Source organism: Symphalangus syndactylus, chromosome 17 (assembly GCF_028878055.3).
Source record: "Symphalangus syndactylus isolate Jambi chromosome 17, NHGRI_mSymSyn1-v2.1_pri, whole genome shotgun sequence".
Classification (NCBI taxonomy): domain Eukaryota; kingdom Metazoa; phylum Chordata; class Mammalia; order Primates; family Hylobatidae; genus Symphalangus; species Symphalangus syndactylus.
In genome coordinates, this window is record NC_072439.2 from 19,388,294 (window position 1) to 19,408,562 (window position 20,269).

At 44.8% G+C, this 20,269-nt stretch overlaps 1 pseudogene; it reads left to right on the top strand.

The window, feature by feature from the left end:
• Positions 1 to 2,411: 2,411 nt before the first annotated feature.
• Positions 2,412 to 17,436, top strand: LOC129466522 (pregnancy-specific beta-1-glycoprotein 7-like; annotated as a pseudogene).
• Positions 17,437 to 20,269: the final 2,833 nt, after the last annotated feature.

The window sequence follows — 20,269 nt, forward strand, 5'->3', positions numbered from 1 at the left end:
GCTGGAGACAGGGGAGCCCAGCACACCAAGCAGGAGAGATGCCTCTAAGATTTTATCTCTGGCCACCAACTGGAGCCACTTGAACCAAATACAGTATTGAAAACTGCCATGGTGACGAAGCCCTGCTTCTGATTTGAGGCAAATAAACTTACACCTTAAAAAATGAATGCCAAGGCAACATGACACTATGAGCATCATGACATCCAGGGACACCAGCCAGGTGTGGTACTGTGCCCTGGAGTCAGAATCCTAGGTTCTGGTGCCTGGGAGTGAGAAAATGAAAATGACTTGTCCCTGCCCCCCCGACATTGATCTTCCCACCCTGCTGCCCCCTCTTCTGCTCTCAAGCCTACGTGCAGTGCTCAGCCCCAGACATCACTGCCCCCAGGGTATACACAGTGCCGCCTACTGCACACAAACACAAACTCACAGAAGGTGACAAAAATCTGGGTTTGGGACATCTGATTGTGAAAGAGGGAGAACAGTGAATGTAGAGCCACAGAGACTGGGACTGATGGGGCTGGAAGGTGACGGAGCTGTAACATAACATAGGTTTGACCTCATGTGAACTGTGCAGATCCATGTGGAATAAAACATGCAGCCTGGCCTCGGATTGCTGCAGTTCACACTTCCCTCCCTGTCCACCAGAGAGCGACAGAGTCCCTCCCAGCATGGAGCCTTCCCTGGGGATGCCAACCTCCCTCAGCAGAACCCACAGCCCAGCAGGGTCCACCCTCACCAGGGTCACTTCGGCCCAAGTCCTCAACGCCCTCCGTGCTCCCCACAGGGACTCTGTCAGCTCCTCCCTGAACTGGTGGCCGCCAATCTAACACCACTCCCTCTGCAGGTAGCTCCTGCCCCACACACCTGCTCCTTCCCTGGGCCCAGCTAAAGGCATCTCGCAGGGCAGCGCTGCTGCACGCAATGCCACACTGGGCGCTTTGCCTCGTGCCCTCCCTCCATCCTCATCAACTCTTTCTGTCACTGCTCCCTAAATGCCCACCCCTGCTCCATCTGTCCTGTTCTATGGGGCATCCCCGGCCAAACCTAGCGCTGACACAGAACAGCGGCTGCCTGAGGGCCCACAGCCTCCCCGGGAATCAGACAGGCACCCTGTGACCTGCCTGCCCGCTGCACCCGGGGGGCTCAGAGCGCGTCTGATGGTCACACACAGGCACCATCCGGGATGTGGCCACCTACCCCCAGCTGTCCCTTGGGAAGACAGACCTCTCCTGTGTGCTTGTGGGGAGAAGGGGGGTGTTATTGCTCTTTGCTCCCAGAACACAACTCACCCCCACCCGCCCTCTCGGGTGTGAGCAATGTCCCTCCAGACAGGCTCTCTGGCCACTGCCTGTTCCTCCGCTACAGACAGCAGCTTGGCCAGGTCAGAACCCTCAGGACTGACGCCTGGGTATGTCAGCACATGGAGGGCTTACCCCATCATGTCCACGGAGTAAGTCGGGATGAATCTTTCCAGCTCTGAACCCCTGCTCTGTCCCAGGCTCCCCGTCCTGTGTCTCAATGAGCCATGTACCACCGGGTTCCGGGGTAAATCCCCACTTCCTCCTGCACCACCATGGGGAAGGTGTGGTGACCACAGGACAATCAGCTGGGCAGAGAAGAGAGGACCTCAAAGATGGTCAGGAAGAACATGAGAGACCCTGAGCTCCAGCTTAGCCACCAGACCCCAGGGACCCATAGAGTGACTGAGAACTGTCCCTTTGACTACGGGACTCACAGCCCCCACTGAGCAACCAGCACAGGCCTCTCCTCCCAAGAGGCATGAGAGATTCACCCTGCACACCTCCAGGAAGGACAGTTTCCTCTGGGACACCCAGGTCCTGAATGTCCATCTTTGGAAGCTGTAGCCAAGCTAGACACGATTAGAGAAAGTAAGGGTCCCTCTCACCAGGCAACACACAGCTCATCCACAGCATAATGGGGCGTCACTGTGATAGGGACCTGGTGCAGCTCCACCCTCCTGCACTGAAGGGGAGGGCCAGATGGGGAAAAAAGAGGGCAAAGGGCGGGAATGTGCACCCCGATCCAGAGCCAAGGGGACAGCAGGTGGCTGAGGCCCAGGACTGTGCAGGGTATGTGTGTGGCTGTGTGGGTCTGTGTGTGTCTCTTCTGTGTGTTTGTGTGTGTGTGTCTGCACAAAGTGTGTGTTGAGGTTTGGTGAAAGTATCACTACTGAAAAAGGCAGAGGCCTCCACAATTCCCAGGGACCTGAAACATAGACAAAAGGAAAAACAGAAGGAGGGACCAGGAGGCAGGACTGAGAGAGGAGGGGACAGAGAGGTGTCCTGGGCCTGACCCCGCCCATGAGCTTGAGAAGTGCTCCTGCCCCGGGAAGAGGCTCAGCGCAGAAGGAGGAAGGACAGCACAGCTGACAGCCGTGCTCAGGAAGCTTCTGGATCCTAGGCTCATCTCCACGGAGGAGAACACACAGGCAGCAGAGACCATGGGGTCCCTCTCAGCCCCTCCATCCACACAGCGCATCACCTGGAAGGGGCTCCTGCTCACAGGTGAGGAGAGAACTTCCTGGGAGAGGACAGGAGGAGGAAGCAGAGTCACTGGATGGGGTCTCCTGGAGAGGATGGGGGTCTAAAAAATAAAAGAAGCCAAGACTTTGGGAGGCTGAGGTGGGTGGATCACAAAATCAGGAGTTCAAGATCAGTCTGGCCAACACAGTGAAGCCCTGTCTCTACTAAAAATACAAAAAATTAACCAGGTATGGTGGTGTGCCCCTGTAATCCTAGCTACTCGGGAGGCTGAGGCAGGAGAATCACGTGAACCCAGGAGGCAGAAGTTGCAGAGAGCCGAGATAGCACCACTGCACGCCAGCCTGGGCGACAGTACAAGACTCCATCTCAAAAAAAAAAGGAAAAAAAGAGAAAAGAAAAAAAGGAAAGAAGGCTCTGTTGGAGCTTGGATAGGGGAAAATACGCCAGAGAGGGACAGGGGTCAAAACAGGATAGCCACATTGAGCCAGAATTGGTAAGAAGTAGGAAAATCTTAAGTGTTCTGTTTTCCTGATTAATCATCACGGGCCACCACATTTTGAAAAATGATAATAACACCTATATCAGATGACACTTCAAATAAAAATATAAGCAGGGCATGAAACACTGTCCTCAGCAAAAAACATCAACAATTGGGGTAAAAAAAAAAACACCCAGGGCGTGGAAGGCCCTGAGAACTCTCACATCTACAGGAGTCTGCAGCCTGTTCCAGGCACTGGGATGCAACCAAGATCACAAAAGTCCCTGTCCTCATGGAGCTCACCCTGTCATGGGGAGGAAGACATAGATGCAAAGAGATCATGAATGTGAGGTCGGGTGTTGACAAGAACCCTGGAGGGAGCAGAGCAGGGAAAGATCAGAAAGGGAAGACCCAGGGTCTCTGAAGGAGGTGTAAGGAAAGAAGTCTGAGGATGCCCTGATGTGAGCAGGACCTGAGGGCAGTGTGGAGTGGGCCATGCGGACCCCTAGGGAAGAGGATTCCAAACAGAAAAATGCCAAGGTCAGAAGTGTTGAAGGAGTGGGGGTCATGTTGCTGACCTTGCCCTAGTAGGACAGTAGGACACACAAGCATACAAACACACAAACACACATGCCCTTATTGTGCGCATGTCTGTGTTTGTGTGTGTGTGTGTGTCTGTGTCTTCAAGGCTGAGGATTGAAGAGACCATCTCACGACCCAGGGCCCCACCTTTTCACCCCAATACATAGGTCTCAATATTAACTGATGCTCTCTCTACCTCCTAGCATCACTTTTAAACTTCTGGAACCCGCCCACCACTGCCCAAGTCACTATTGAAGCCCAGCCACCCAAACTTTCCGCGGGGAAGGATGTTCTTCTACTTGTCCACAATTTGCCCCAGAATCTTACTGGCTACACCTGGTACAAAGGGCAAACGACGGACCTCTACCATTACATTACATCATATGTAGTAGACAATGACATAATTATATCTGGGCCTGCATACACTGGACGAGAAACAGTATATTCCAACGCATCCCTGCTGATCCAGAATGTCACGCGGGAGGACACAGGACCCTACACCTTACACATCATAAAGCAAGGTGATGAGACTAGAGGAGCAACTGGAAATTTCACCATCACCTTATACCGTGAGTGATTCCACATGATCCCTGGGTGTTGGGGGGCAGGGGTCAGTTCTACTTCACACACACAGGATTGTCAGGCCTAGACTGTGCCTGTGTCCCTCTCTGTATTACATCCCATGCTGGGGTTTGGGCATTTAGTGCAGGACATACACAGAGGAGACAAATTTCAACAGATCAGAATTCCTTTCCCACATCCAGACCCTGCAGACACTTGCTGCAGAGGAAGGACAGTCTGATGGGGGGACTCAGCAGCAGGAGATCAGTCTCAGCCAAGCTCCTCATGCCCTCTTCATAAATTTCACCCTGAGAAAGACCCTGGAGAACTGAGTAGAGAATGGCCTGAGGGTCCCCCTGAGATACTCTCAGAGAAGCTCAGTCCTAGAAGCCTCAACCCCAGACCCCTGTCCCTAAATCCTTACTCCAGATAAAGCTGAGAAGCCTGTGCCAGGGCTGGGTTGTGGATTCTTGGGCAGGGCTTACTGGGACCAAGGATTTACCAGCTGTCTGAGGACGGTGTCTCCTGGAGCTGCTCACCAGCCAGGGCTCAGCCCTCAGAGCCTCATCAGGGCACGGACAGACTTTTCTTCACCTGAGACTCACAGTGGAGAGGACAGAAAGACAAGCTTTGTAGACCATCAGCAAACTGCCTTGGGAGGCTTAGGACAGTCCGTAGAACGTCTAATGTCTCCAGAAGCAGAAACAGAAGAGAGAAGATGTACCTGGTAGCAGCTTGTCGACAGGGATCTGACCTAAAGGTGCTTTCTCATGGAAGCAAATGAATAATAAATGCTGTTTGTGTGAACACCTCCACTGTGCCAAGCATTAGGTCAGGTGACTGTGAATAATTTAAAATGTATTTACAGATAGCATGAAAAGCCACAGTCCACTTGCCATTTATCTTATTTGATTGAGAGAAAACTGAGGCACAGGAAGGCACAGTCACTGAATCAGAGTCACACAAACACAAAGGGGAGATCAGGGTCACATGAGGTCTGTCTGCAGCCACAGGCCCATCCTCTCCTCCACCAGAAGTGAGGGCTTACTGGGTTCCAATGACCACATAGTCATTTATTGGGCCAAATTCTCTCTTCTTAGGCATCCAAATCTCAGAGGAGTGAGAGCAAATGGTCAGCTGATTAGTCTATACCCCAGAACCAAATCACCTGCCTCAACGACTCCAAGTCTGTCAAACAGGAGGACGGAGGATTATTATTCCTCAAATCAGCCTCCCCGGTGGAGCAGGGGTTAGAGAATTTCAAAGATAGTTTCAGGGGCACAGGACTAAAAAATGTGTACTGCTGATTGTTTGGTGATGGAATCATGCGGGCGGAGGGAAATGATCTGTTTGTGCTTGAATCCGCCTCTAGGTAGGGACCACATGACTGGCTGAGCCATTAATCATAGGTATGGATTAGGTCAGCCGGTTGCCAGAATGCAAAAGAATGAGAAACATCTCAAAAGACCAATCTCACGTTCTACAACAGTGATGTTATCTACAGGAGCAATTAGTTACAAATTTTGTAAACTCTGGCCAAATGACAATTGAGCAGTCAGGGATTATAGAAACTGTGCCTATATTTTAGCAGAATTCAGTTCCCTCCTATCATCTTAATCTCATGGTCTTTCACGAGTTTTACAAAGGCAGTCCCTGGGCAAAGTAAGGGTGTTAGTTTTATGGAGGAACTATTCTCATTCCTGCTTCAAAGTTAAACCATAAACTAAATTCCTCCCAAGGTTAGCCTGGCCTATGCCCAGGAATGAGTGAGGACAGCCAGCCTGAGACTAGATGGCAGATGGAGTCGGCCATGCTAGTTTGCTGTCACTGTTGTAATCTTTGCAGCGACTCACCAAGGTGTCAGAGGCTAGACAAGCCTGCAGTCCCCAAAGCCCATGGGCTCATTTCACCCGTTTCACTCGTGACTCCATCCTCAACCTGCTATGGAGCTCACATTCTCTGGTCACTTCCTAGAGACTTCTGGCTTCCTGTCAGGCATATAACAACCTCGAAATTTGTCACTCGGTTCTAATACTAAGTAAAAAGCTGAACAAACTCAAAAGTCAACAACTCGCTAAAATCCCTCAGAGATGGCTGGGCACAGTGGCTCACCCCTATAATCCCAGCACATTAGGAGGCTGAGGCGGGCACAAGGTCAGGAGATTGAGACCATCCTGGCTAACATGGTGAATCCCCATCTCTACTAAAAATACAGAAAATTAGCCAGGTGTGGTGGCGGGTGCCTGTAATCCCAGCTACTTGGGAGGCCTAGGCAGGAGAATGGCATGAACCCGGGAGGCGGAGCTTGCAGTGAGATGAGATCGTGCCACTGCACTCCAGCCTGGGTGACAGAGCGAGACTCTGTCTCAGAAAAAAAAAAATTGCTATTAGAGAAATGAAGAATGCTTTTGATGCTTACTGGTAGACTGCACACAGCTGAGGAAAGAATCCCTAGCTTGAGGATGTGTCAATAGAAACTTCCAAAACTGAAACAGGAAAGTTCAAAAAGAGTGGGGAAAAAAAAGTAGAACAACATATTCAACTTCATATTTAATATTTTGTTTTGACAATAGCAATTTTTAAATTTTGTAGTTGTGGGACAACTACAAAGGCTGTAACATACACGTAATGGGAATACTGGTGGTTTTGGGGGCCAGTTGGATGTGGCCAGGTGGGCGCTATCTGATGGTTTTACTACCTGTGCCACATACAACTGTTTCCTCATGCTGATGCCGTTTTCATAACTTGGAGTTCGTGTGGGGAGACACACGAGACATTGGCATCTCACTTAGACTCTTCCTAATTCACACAAACTTAAACTCTAGGGGTGTATCCTGAGCTTAAGAGAAAATGAAGAAAGCATTTCACATACCTGTTTTGGGGTCCTCCCCATTTTTCCTAACTCTGCACAGAAATTAGAAGCAGGGAGTTCTTTCTATATTTACTAACATAACACACATCGCTTCTTTTAATTTGGCATCATTCCTCTCTTTATGTAATTGACGCACTGACCAGTTCTGTCCTTTTAACGGGACTCTCTCTACCTAAGGAGTTGCTAATTTCAAATCACCTTTGGCATCTTTCTTTGAGCATCATGTGATCCTGCTGGAATTCATGGCACACCTAAACCTTATTTTGGTCTCAAGAGAAATACTACTACCAGCAATTGATCTTAGATATTTGGACCATCAGTAAAAATTTCCACTCGTGAAAACATTTTAATGTTTCCTCTAAATTTTTTTTTGTTGTTACTAGAGTCAGAACATAACATGAGGTCTAAACCCCGGACAATTTTTTATGGGAAAATTCCAGTATTACAAGTTGAGCTCCCAAATCCAGAAATCTAAAATCTGAAATGCTCCAAAACTCAACACTTCTGCCCACTGATGTGATGCTAAAAAGAAGTGCTCACTGGTGCATTTTGGATTTTAACTTTTTCAGATTTGGGATGCTAAACCAGTACATATACTGCAAATATTCAAAAAAAAAAAAAACAATAGAAATCCAAAACACTTGGTTTGAATCTTTCTGCATAAGGAGCACCTTATCTGTATGAACTATAGGCATGAGGCTGCACAGGAGATCTCTAGAACCTCCTCATCCTGCATAACTGAAACCGCACACCCACGGAACAACGCCCTATTCCCCTGATCCCAGCTCCTGGAGACTTCTATTCTACTCTCTGATTCACTCTGGAATCCACTGATATGAGGTGCATAGAGTAGTCAAACTCAGAATCAGAGAGTAGAATGTCTAATGAGAGAAAGTATCTGCAAGACTTCTTCCCAAATATTAGTCTAATACCCACCAAACACATATGGTCCATGAGGGCCAGACTTCCATCATCAGTTCATGTTCGCCCTTTCCACCACTCAGTTCTGCATTTGCAAACATCCTCATGTATTTCTAGAAAGACCCACATGGTCCTCACCTGCCCTCTAAAGGAGGAAGGGAGCATCATGGACCCAGAACAAGGAACATGGTCTTGGTCCAAAGCTATCAGCTCTTGTCTGTCCCCTTCACTCTTTGTAAGGCATTCCTTGGACTCTCCTCTATCTTTAGAGGTCACTGGCTCAAGTAAGTCACTATGAGACACCTGGGAAAACTGCCCCACCTTGTGGCTCCGCTGCCTGATGACTGAACTGACCTCCAGGCTTGACTCTGGTCTCCCTTGTGTTATTTCTGCTGAAGTACCCAGTCCCAGGCCAGGCTTTCCAGTACCTGAAGGGTTTAAGGACAATGGGAAGTTCCATCATCCATCTCTAGGATGTCCTTGGAAAGGGAAGCTGCAGAGAAAACATACCTCGGGGGGCAAAGTAAGACTGAAACTAGGAAGATTCCAGAACTGCATGCTCCAAGTGAGGACCAAAAGGTGGGCCAGGCAGGCAGTTGGAGACGGAGGGACTCACAGAGGCACCAGGGGCTGTGACTGCTGGTCCTGTGTCTTTCCATGACCCAATGCTGCTGCTCAATTTACACTTAAGAAAGTCTATACTTCTGCCCCATAAAGCAGGCAGCCTCACGATCTCTGAGTCCTCAGATTGTCATGCATCTGTCTTGTAAAACACACACCTGCCATGGGATTTTAAGGACTTGGGTGGGCTGAGAGGTGGGAAATGCCAACTCTGATTAAAAAATGCCTTTGGAGGAAGCAAAGGTGCCACACAGGGCAATCTTCTCTCTGTTTTCTGCACAGTGGAGACTCCCAAGCCCTCCATATCTAGCAGCAACTTAAACCCCAGCGAGGCCACAGAGTCTGTCAGATTAACCTGTGATCCTGAGACTCCGGACGCAAGCTACCTGTGGTGGATGAATGGTCAGAGCCTCCCTATGAATTACAGGTTGCAGCTGTCCAGAAGTAACAGGACCCTCTTTATATTTGGTGTCACAAGGGATATTGCAGGACCCTATGAATGTGAAATACGGAACCCAGTGAGCGCCAGCCGCAGTGACCCAGTCACCCTGAATGTCCTCTGTGAGTATCTTCTGTTCCTCTGGGAGCCAGGCTGCCATCCCAAATACACATGGCCAGAGGCCAGGCCTCTCAGTCCCTCTCAGGTCCAAGTACAGAGACCTTTACCCCTGGACATCAAAGCTGGCCATGTCTTTCTGCCCCAGGCAAACCAGAGTAGGCCTAGGCTTGATCAACAATAGGAGAAAAGAGGCTGCTCCTGTCATGGGAGACTCAGGGTCCACAGCTTGTCATCGGAGAAACAGGTGAATGTCTCAGGCACCAGATCAGTGAACACAGTGGGGATTTGGCTGGGACTTCAGTGTTGCGACTTGGCTCACAGGGTCACTGTGGCCCTTCCACAGACCAGGAGTTTCCCTTCCCTCTGACAATATCACCTCTGACTTTATTCTCTTTGCTCCAGATGGTCTGGATGCCCCCACCATTTCTTCCTCATACACCTATTACCATACAGGGGAAGTCCCCAAGCTTTCCTGCCTCACAGACTCTCACCCACTGTCAGAGCATTCTTGGCTGATTGATGGGAAGTTCCAGCAATCATCACAAGTGTTCTTTATCCCCCAAATCACTAAAACATACAGAGGGGTCTATGTCTGTTTCATCCATAACTCAGCCACTGGTATAACAAATCTCATAATCAACAGGATCTTAGTCCCTCGTAAGTGGATCCCTGGAGCATTGGCAATATGTTTTCCACTGCAGTCTATCTAGCTATCAGGGAAAAGCCACCTGCTCTCTACAAAGGGAGAGGGAAAATCAAAACCCAGGACAGTGAATATGTTTCTGCTCCAAAACCACCAGCTTTTGCCTGTCCCCTTCACTCTTTCTAGATCATTCTTTAGACTATATACTAACAATGAACAATCTCAAAGGAAATTAAGGAAAGAATTTCAATTCACATTAACATCAAAAGGAATATAATATTTTGGAATAAGTTTAACCAAAAAGGTCAAATGATTATCCCTGAAAACTACAAAACATTGCTGAAAGAAATTAAAGACGATATCAATATATGGAAAGACATTTCATTTTCATGGATTGGAAGAGTCAATATTGTGAGAAAGACAATAATACCCAAAGTGAGTTGCAAATTCAGTGCAACTCCTGCCAGAATCCCAGTAACTTTTTTTGCAGAATTAGAAAACTCTGTCCTAAATCTGAACTGACAGGCTCTTATTAATGACTTCCACAAGAGAAACACTGACAAAAAGATGCAACTACGAAAAGGTGGAAAGTCCTGATGACATAGAAAATAGCAATCAGCCTTTCTCACATCCCAAAGCCTTCAAAAATATACGAGTGCACCATGGCCAGTACGCAACTGAACGAAAACTAATCACCAAGCTAGAAACGTGGTGAAAGAAAAAAAAAAGAGCAAGAATATATTTGGCTTATCACCTCCCACTATTGCCTACTAATCTGATGCTGAAAAGAAATGCTCACTGAAGCATTTAAGATTTTGAATCTTTCAGATTTGGGATACTAAACCAGTAAGTATATTACAAATATTTCAGAATCAAAAAATGTCAGAAATCCAAAACACTTTTTGTCCTAAGTCTTATGCAGAAGAAATAATCTGTGTGAACTATAGGCATCAAGCTGTACAGCAGATCTCTAGAACCTCCCAACCTTGCATAACTGAAACTGCACAGCCATGAACAACTTCTGATTCTCCACACTCCCAGCTCCTGGCAACCAGCAGTCTCTTCTCATATTCACTCTGGAATCCACTTACGTGAAGTCCCTAGAGTAGTCGAACCCACGGATTCAGAGAGTAGAATGTCCAATGAAAGAAAATATTTGAAAAACTTCTCTCCAAGTTTGTCTCACATCCATCAAACACACATGGCCCATGAGGACCAGATTTCCAGCAGTTCATTCCCACCCTTTCCACCAGTCAGTCCTGCATTTGCAAATGTCCACATGTATTTCTGGAAAGATCCACGTGGTCCTCACCTGCCCTCTGCAGAACGACGAGAAACTTAAAGAACCCAGGACAGGGAACACGGTTCTGCTCCAAAGCCACCAGCTCTTGCCTGTCCCCTTCACTCTTTCTAGATCATTCCTTGCACTCTGCTCTATCTTTAGAGTCACTGGTTCAAGTAACTCATCATGAAACACCTGCAAAAAACTGCCCCACATTGTGCCTCCACTGCCTGATGACTGAACTGACCTCCAGGCTTGACTCTGGTCTCCCCTGTGTTATTTCTGCTGAAACATCCAGTCCCAGGCCAGGCTGCTCAGTATCTTCAGGGTTTCAGGACAATGGGAAGTCCCATTATTACTCATCTCTAAAATGTCCTTGGAAATGGAAGCTGCAGAGAAATCACATCTAGGGGGGAAAAGTAGGATGGAATTTGGAAAGGGCCCAGAAGTTGCACGTTCCAGGTAAGGAACCCAAGGTGAGCCAGCCAGTCAACTGACGAAGGAGGGACTGGGAGGGGTGCCAGGGGCTGTGACTCCCACTGACATGTCTTTCCATGACCCAACACTGCTGCTCAATTGACACTTGAGAAAGTCTGTGCTTCCCTAAGACAGAGCAGGCTACCTCACAGTCCTTGAGTCCTTAGATAATCATGCATCTGTCTTGTGACACACGCACCAGCTATTGGCTTTCAAGGAGTTGGGTGGGCTGAGAGGTGGGAGATGCCACTCTGTTTGAAGGATGCCTGTGGAGGAATCAAAGGTGCCACACAGGACAATCTTCTCTCTGTTATCCACACAGCGAAGCCGCCCAAGCCATACATCACCACCAACAATTTAAACCCCAGGGAGAATAAGGATGTCTTAGCCTTCACCTGTGAACCTCAGAGTGAGAATTACACCTACAGGTGGTGGCTCAATGGTCAAAGCCTCCCGGTCAGTCCCAGGGTAAAGTGACCGATTGAAAATAGCATCCTCATTCTACCCAGTGTCACAAGAAATGAAACAGGACCCTATCAATGTGAAATACGGGACAGATATGGTGGCTTCCGCAGTGACCCAATCACCGTGAATGTCCTCTGGGAGTATCTTTTGTTCCTCTGTGGGCCAGGACACAAGCTTAAATCCAAACGACCAGAAGCCAGGCCTCTCAGTCTCCCACCGGTCCAAGTATAGACAATTTTGCTTCTGGACATCCGAGCTGGCCATGACTCCCTGCCCTGGGAAAACGTGGGTAGTCACAGCCTTAACCAAGAATATAAGGGGAGGAGACGCTCTTGTCATGGGAGACTTGGGGCCCACAGCTTGTGATGGGAGAAACAGGTGAATACCTCAGGCTTCAGCTCAGTGAACATAGAAGGGGTTTGGCTGGGACTTGAGGGTGTGTCTTGGCTCAGAGGGTCACTGTGTCCCTTTAAGAGACCAGGAGCATCCCCTTCCCTCGGATGACATCACCTGTGGCTTTATTCTCTTTGCTCCAGATGGTCCAGACATCCCCAGCATTCATCCTTCACTCGCCCATTACCATATAGGAGAACACCTCTACTTGTCCTGCTTTGCGGACTCTAACCCACCGGCGGAGTATTCTTGGACAATTAATGGGAAGTTTCAGCAATCAGGACAGAATCTCTTTATCCCCAAAGTTACTACAAAGCATAGCGGGCTCTATGTTTGCTCTGTTCGTAACTCGGCCACTGGCGGGAGAAACTCCATATCCATGAGAGTCAAAGTCACTGGTAAGTGGATCCCAGCATCCTTGGCAATAGAGTTTTAGGTGGAGTCTATCTGGCTTTCAGAGAAGAGTCAGGAAAACATTTTTATTCCCAGCCTGTGTCCCATGGGCACAAGCAAATCCCAAATTCTCCTCCTGAACCCTCCCAATTTGTCTCTACAGACTCTTCTCCTTGTTTTTCTGTTTTCTCATGGCTGACCTTGTGTCTGGCCTGAGAAAATAGGGAGGGGGCTTTATCAGCCCTGAGCCCTATGTGGTAGAAGAGGCTTCACAGAGGGACAAGAAGGAGAGTCCTCAAGATCAAGTTGCTTCTCGCTGTCACCAACACATCCCCTTCTGCCACGTCTTTGTTTGCTTGTACCTATTCCATGAGCTACAAGGAACATCTGAGGCATTGAAACAAGCTCACGCTTTTCCCACAAATGAGAGGAGGAAGCCCCTTGAGTGAGGGAGGGGCAGCTCAGACTCTGCTTCCTGCTCTGCTCCGGGCTCCTCTGGTGACTGGCCATGCCTGACTCCACCTGGGGGGGACCAGCATGTTTGCAGAATGAGCCCTGGTGGCCTGTCCTGAATTTGGCTAAATCCAGCTGCCAGTTGAAGACAAGCCTCCCTCGGGCCAGGCTGCAGGGAAATAAAAAGAGAGGGAGCCTCAGGGCAGACTCCTGAGCTGCGTCCTGGCTCTGAAGTCACCGGCTGTATGAGGCTGTGGGCACAGCACTTGGGACACAGTACGGAGGACAGTGACTGATGCAGAGCTGCAGAAATAGGGAGATTCACCCCTGGTGCTCTGCATGGCAGGAAAGGGGCAGTGCCAAAAAGTGTGTAATTATAGAGAGGGTAAGACTACCAGACACTTTATATATATCTAATATAAGACTAACCATTAACTATCTCTAAGTGTGCAATTTAGTGTTGTGTAACCATCACACTATCCATTTCCAGAACTTTTTCCTCTTACCATATTAAACCTCTGTACCCAATAAACAGTATCTCTCACTCCTTCTCCCCCTAACCCTTAGCACCCACCATTCTACTTTCTGTCTCTATGTAGCTGGCTATTCTAACTATCTTTTATAAATGGAATTTTAAAATAATTATCCTTTTGTATCTGGCTTATTTCAGTTAGCATAATATCTTCAAGGTTCATCCATTTTGAAGGATGTGTTGGAATTTTATTCCTTGTTAAGGTTGAATAACATTTCAATGTAAAGATACACCTCATTTGCCTATCCACATATCTTTCAATGGACTTTTCAGTTGTTTCCATTTTTTGGCTACTGTGAGTAATGCTTCTCTGAACATCAGCGTACAAATACTTGTTCAAATTTCTTTCAATTCTATGGGGAGTATGTCCAGAAGTGGAATTGCTGGATCAAATGATAATTTATTGTTTAATTTTTTGACAAACAGAGACACCACTTTTTCCAGTGGCTATAACATTTCCCATTCCCATCAGCAATGCACTAGAGCTCCAATTTTTCCATCTACTTGAAAACACCTGTTGATTTGTGTTGCTGTCGTTGTTGTTTATCAAAGCCATCCTAAAGTGTGTGAGGTGGTATAACACTGTGGTTTTTGATTCGCATTTCTCTAAGTATTCATGATCCTGAGGAACTTTGCATGGGCTTATTGGATATTTTGTATATCTTCCTTGGAGAAAACTCTATTTTAATCCTTTCTTCATTTTTTAATTGGGTTTTTGGAGGTTTGCTGTTGTTGACTTGTAGCTTTTCATGTATTCTGGAAATTAATTTCTTATCACACATATAATTTGCAAATATTTTTATCATTGCATGGGTTGCCTTTTTACTTTCTTGATAATGTTCTTCGCTATATAAAAGGTTTTGATTTTTATGAAGTCCAATTTATCCATTTTGTTGTTACAACCGAGAAATCATTGTGAAATCCAGTATCATGAAGCTTTTCTTCTAAGAGTTGTATGGTTTTTGCTCTTACATTTAGATCTTTGATCTATTGTGGGTTAATTTTTTACATGGTGTTAGGTAAAGTTTCCACTCTTCTTGCCCTTGGATATCCAGCTTTCCCAATATGATTTGGTGAGAACACTCTCCCTTCCCCATTGAACGATCTTGGCACACTCGATGAAAATCATTTGGCCATATATGCAAACATTTCTTTCTGGGCTATTATATTTCATTAATTTCTATGTCCTCCTTTATGCCAGTACCACACTGTATTGATTACTGGGGCTTTGTAGCAAATGCTGAAATCAGGAAGTGTGAGTCCTCCAGCTTCATTCTTCCTCTTCAAACTGTGTGTCTATTTAGAGTCATAAGATTCAATATAAATTTTAGGACAGATTTTTCTTTTTCTGCAAAAATGTCACTGAGATTCTGATAGGAATTGTATTGAATCTGCAGCTCACTTTGGGTAGCACTGTCCTCTTAACAATATTGAGTTTTCCAGTTCATGAAAACAAAATGTCTTTCAATTTATTGATGTCGTCTTTCATTTCTTTCAGCAATATTTTGTAGATTCCAGGTAGAATCATTTCACCTCTTTGGTTAAACTTATTCCTAAATATTTTATTCTTTTTGATGTTAATATAAATTGAAATTTTTTTTCTTAATTTCCCTTCAGATTGTTCATGGTTAGTGTATTGAAATACAACTGATGTTTGAATGTTGATTATGTATTGTGTAACATTACTGAATTTATTTCTTAATTCTAATAGGTTTGTTCCATCTTTAGGATTTTCTACATATAAGTTCAACTTATCTGTCAACAGAAATAATTTTACTTCTTCCTTCCAATTTGAATGTCTTTTTTTAAATTTTTGCCTAATTTTTCTGACTAGATCTTTCAATACTATGTTGAATAAAAGTGTCAAAAGCAGGCATCCTTGTCTGGTTCCTGCTCATACAGGGAAAGCTTTCAGTCTTTCTCCGTTGAGTATGATGTTAGCATTGGGTTTTTCACATATTGCCTTTATATTGAGTTGGTTTCCTTCCATTCTTAGAATGTTTTTATTATGAAAAAATATTGAATTTCATCAAATGCTTTTATTGATTCAATCGTATTACTGATTATAGTTCTATTCATATTTTGTTTGTTTCTAAGAGTTTGTCTACTTCATCTACTTTATCCAATTTATTGGCATAAAATTATAGTACTTTCATAATCATTATTTTATTAGAAATGGTAGTAATTTCTCCATTTCTCTTTTTTTTTTTTTTTTTTTTTTTTGAAGAGAGAGAGACAGGCTCTCACTCTGTAGGCCAGCCGAGGATGGAATTCAGTGGTGTGATTATGGCTCACTGCAGCCTCAACTTCCTGGGCTCAGGCAATTCTCCTTCTTCAACCTCCCAAGATGCTAGAACTACAGGTGCATGCCACCATGCCCAGCTAATTCGTTTTTTATTTTTTTGTAGAGACAGGGTCTCCCCAAGTTACCTATGCTGGTCCAAACACCTGGTCTCAAGAAATCCTTCTGCTGTGACCTCCCAAAGTGCTAGGATTAAAACATGACCCACCATGCTCAGAGTCCATTTTCATTTCTGATTTTAGTAATTTTAAACTTTTCTCTTTTTTTCTTAGTCAATCTAGTTAATGGTTGTCAATTTTATTGATTTTATTTTGAAGAATCAAACTTCTGGTTTCATTAATTTCCTCTATTCTTTTTCCATTCTCTATTTTATGTATATCCACTCTAATCCTTATTATTTCCCTCATTCACTGTGCTTGGGATTAGTTTCTTCTTCTTTCATATCCTGAAGTATTAAAGTAGGTTCTTGACCTGAGATCTTTCTTCTTTTTTAATGTGAGAGTTTACAGTTATAAATTTCTTGCACAAGACTCAGCTTCCCTGAAACTCTGATTCCTCACCTGAAAATTGCAATGAGAGTGCTTTCTTCATACCATTCTTTTAAAGGTTTAATGCAGTCAATGAAACAAGATGCCACACACAGAGGATCCAATGTCAGCTGCTATATTACTACCATCATCATTAGCCTTGAGGTCAAACAGTCCTAGAATCAAATCTCAGATCCACCTGTCACTAGCCATATGACACCTGGAAAGTTTTTACACCACTCTAAGTTTCTGTCTTTTCATCGGCAAAATGGAAATAATGTCTACCTGACAGGGTTATTGTGTGGATTAAATGACATACAGCTAAAGTATATAAAGTACGTACTGTACCTACCTTTTTCCATATGTATATGGAAAAAGAGGTAACACATAAAACACTAGGACATGGTTACTGACTGCTTGTGGCAGAGAAAGATAAAAAGCTAAGTGCAAAGAATCAAGCCTGGTATGTTAGTTTTTACCAACTGGGCTGCATCCAAGATGGGATTAGACATACAAGATAATTGATCACGCAAGACACCTGTGAGGGAATGTGGGGCAGGCATGAAGGTAGCATGGGAGAACCCACAGACCACTATGCAGAGCTGAATCCTGTGAAAAAGAAAGAGAAAGAAGTTTTAGGTACCAATGCAGTTCTAAGAGTTTTTGCAAGGCTGATGGGGAGTCCTCCAACCAGTCACCCATTAGAGTTAAAGAGAGCCTCAGAGAACTAGGCTTGCTTTCACACCCTTGCTGGGAGCCTGTGGGAAAGTAGCTTTCTGTGCAAAGGAGGTGGTGAATTTGAAATGCACTGACCTGGGCCTTCTGTCAATCAGGTCCTTGCCATGGAGACCGGGCAGGGTCTCACTGATGGCTGCCACAACAGAGACACTGAGAGAAAGATGCAACCATTAAAAGGTGCAAAGGTGGCAAGTTCTAATGACATAGAAAATAGCAATCAGCCTTTCTCATCTCCAAAAGCCTTCCAAAATATCTGAGTGCAGTAGAGAATTGACAAAGGACCGATCACCAACCTAGAAACATGGTGAGAGGGAAAAAAAACTGCAAGAATATCATCATCTCCCATCAATTTTCCAACAGAAATAATGTAGTCCTTGAAGAAACAATTCTAGGGTACCTCATGTTACATGCTTGTTCCTGAGGCTCCCCCATGTAAAATAACATCACCTTCATTCCTTCTTTTCTTTTCTTTTCTTTCCATGACAGCTCATTCAAGAGCAGGACTTCTTCCTGGCCTTAATCCATTTTAGCAGCCGTGATGTCATTTCTGTATTTCAGGAAGACTGGCAGGTATGATGGCCTTTTCTCTTATCCTGGTTCCTGCAGGGCTGACTGCCATGCTTCGGAGAGGGAAAAGACTTATTTGTATCTGGGACTGGATCTCCTCCTTCCTCCACTAAACTCCTGCTTCTCAGCACTAATTCCTGCAGTTCCCTTTCTCCCTGGCCTTTATGCTCCCTGTACCCTACTGTCTTTTAGACATAATTATCTCCAGCCTCTGCTCATTTGTTTCTCAGATTCAAATGAGAAACACAATTTCACATGGTGGAACCCCCTTCATTATTTTTAACATCTCTCAATAGTGTAATTCTCTCCATTCCCATAAACCTCAACCACTTCTCAAAGTACTGCTTGATTTCTTTTCTCCAGACTTTGAGACCTTCCTTGCATATGACTGCCTCATTACCTTTCTAAAATCTAGTTAATTCACTTAATCAAAAATCCCCAAGGTTCTACTCTAGCCTATTTGATAAGTTCACATTTCTTCTGTTAGCTAAGCCTTCTCACTTCCTTTACCTCTACTTCCTAGTATAATTCCTCCATGCTAATTAGAACTGTCTTCCTACACATCCCTGCCCCTTCACCCATACAGACATAAAATTCTTAGTTCCAATGCTATGTCTAAAAACAGAGTGAAATCCCCTCCACCATCTGCATTGCAGACTTAACCACACACTTCATCACAAGCAACATCTGACCTCGTGGAGAACAAAGACTTTAGGATTAACATGTGAACCTGAGACTCAGAACACAACCTATGTGTGGTTGAGATCTTTTCCGGATGACCAGTTCATGTGTTTAAAAAAGATACAGAAATGAAGAAGGCAAGGTCCCTACCCCAGGAGACATAAAGCCTAAGACAGGAAATGAGACCTGAAAATATTCATGATACCAAAATAGAAAAAATTGAATGCCACAAGAAATCAGAGAAATCTGATGGGAAATAGAGCTACACATTGGAATCACTGGAAAACCTTTTTAAAAGTGATGCTCAAGCCCCACCCATTAGTTCCAGTTTAAAGGCCTGGAGAGGGACCCAGGCATTGGTAGTTTTTAAATCTTCCCTGACACTACTAACATGTAACAAGTACAGAGAACTCTTGTTGTAATAGGTAGAACTTAAAACTAAATCAATGATTTTCAGCTAGAAGTACTGGAATTACCTAAGGAATTTTTCAACATATATAAGACTATAGTTTTTGGCCCTATTGATGAATGGGCTACACCAAGAACTCAGTAATCCAGTTGAGAAACAGAAGCTGAATGGAAAAGCCACCTTATTTGATATGTTAAATTATATAGAAAGCATTTTCAAATAAATGATAAGTGATGCTAAACCTTCTCTAAATAATATTTATGGGAATGTTAATATGAGTGTTCTAGGTTGGGCGCGATGGCTCATGCCTATAATCCCAGCACTTTGGGGGGCCCAGGTGGGTGGATCACAAGGTCAGGAGATCGAGACCATCCTGGCTAACACGGTGAAACCCCATCTCTACTAAAAATGCAAAAACAAAATTAGCCAGGCGTGGTGGCAGGCACCTGTAGTCCCAGCTACTCAGGAGGCTGAGGCAGGAGAATGGCATGAACCCGGGAGTTGGAGCTTACAGTGAACTAAGATCGCCCCATTGCACTCCAGCCTGGGTGACAGAGTGAGACTCCATCTCAAAAAAAATTGTTTGAATGAGTATTTTAAATATTATATGAAAATTCTGGGAATCAAATGTTATCATAGTGTCATATGCCACAGAAGTAACTAGATTTCTATGTGAGCTGTGTCTTTACCATAATAAATTCTCATTAGATTTATAACCATAGTCATTTTAAAACTTTGTCCTTCCCAGACAGTTGCTTTGATTCTTCCTCAAAGTATTTACAATCAGCTACAGTCCAAAATTGCTTTTTCTTCAAGGAGATTTATGGAAAAGACTCTGACAAGGACTCTTGAATACAAGTTTCTGATAACTTCAAGATCATACCACTGGACTAAGAACTTTCAAAATTTTAATGAACAGGCTGATACCTTCATGAAATTCAAGACAAAGAAGAAAAAGCTCAATTTTATTGGACGAAATAATCAAAAGAATAATGTTTTCATAATTTTCTATTTGAAAATGTGCTGATTCTTTGAATGCTTTATTCTCCAGATTTATGAATTTTTTCCTTGAGCAATTGGTAAAGCATACTTTTGTAAACAAAAATCGAAACATTTGCTTTTGCTCTCTGAGTGCCCCAGAATTGGGAAACTATTCATGAGGATTCACAGGCTTATGGTAATAAAGTTATTTGCACAACTTCAGTAAGAATCTGCTCTCTTTATAACAGGACACATTTGAAAACATTGGTTATATTACCAAGGCTTTGACTGGGATGTTATATTTGAGAATATACATAGAATAAAC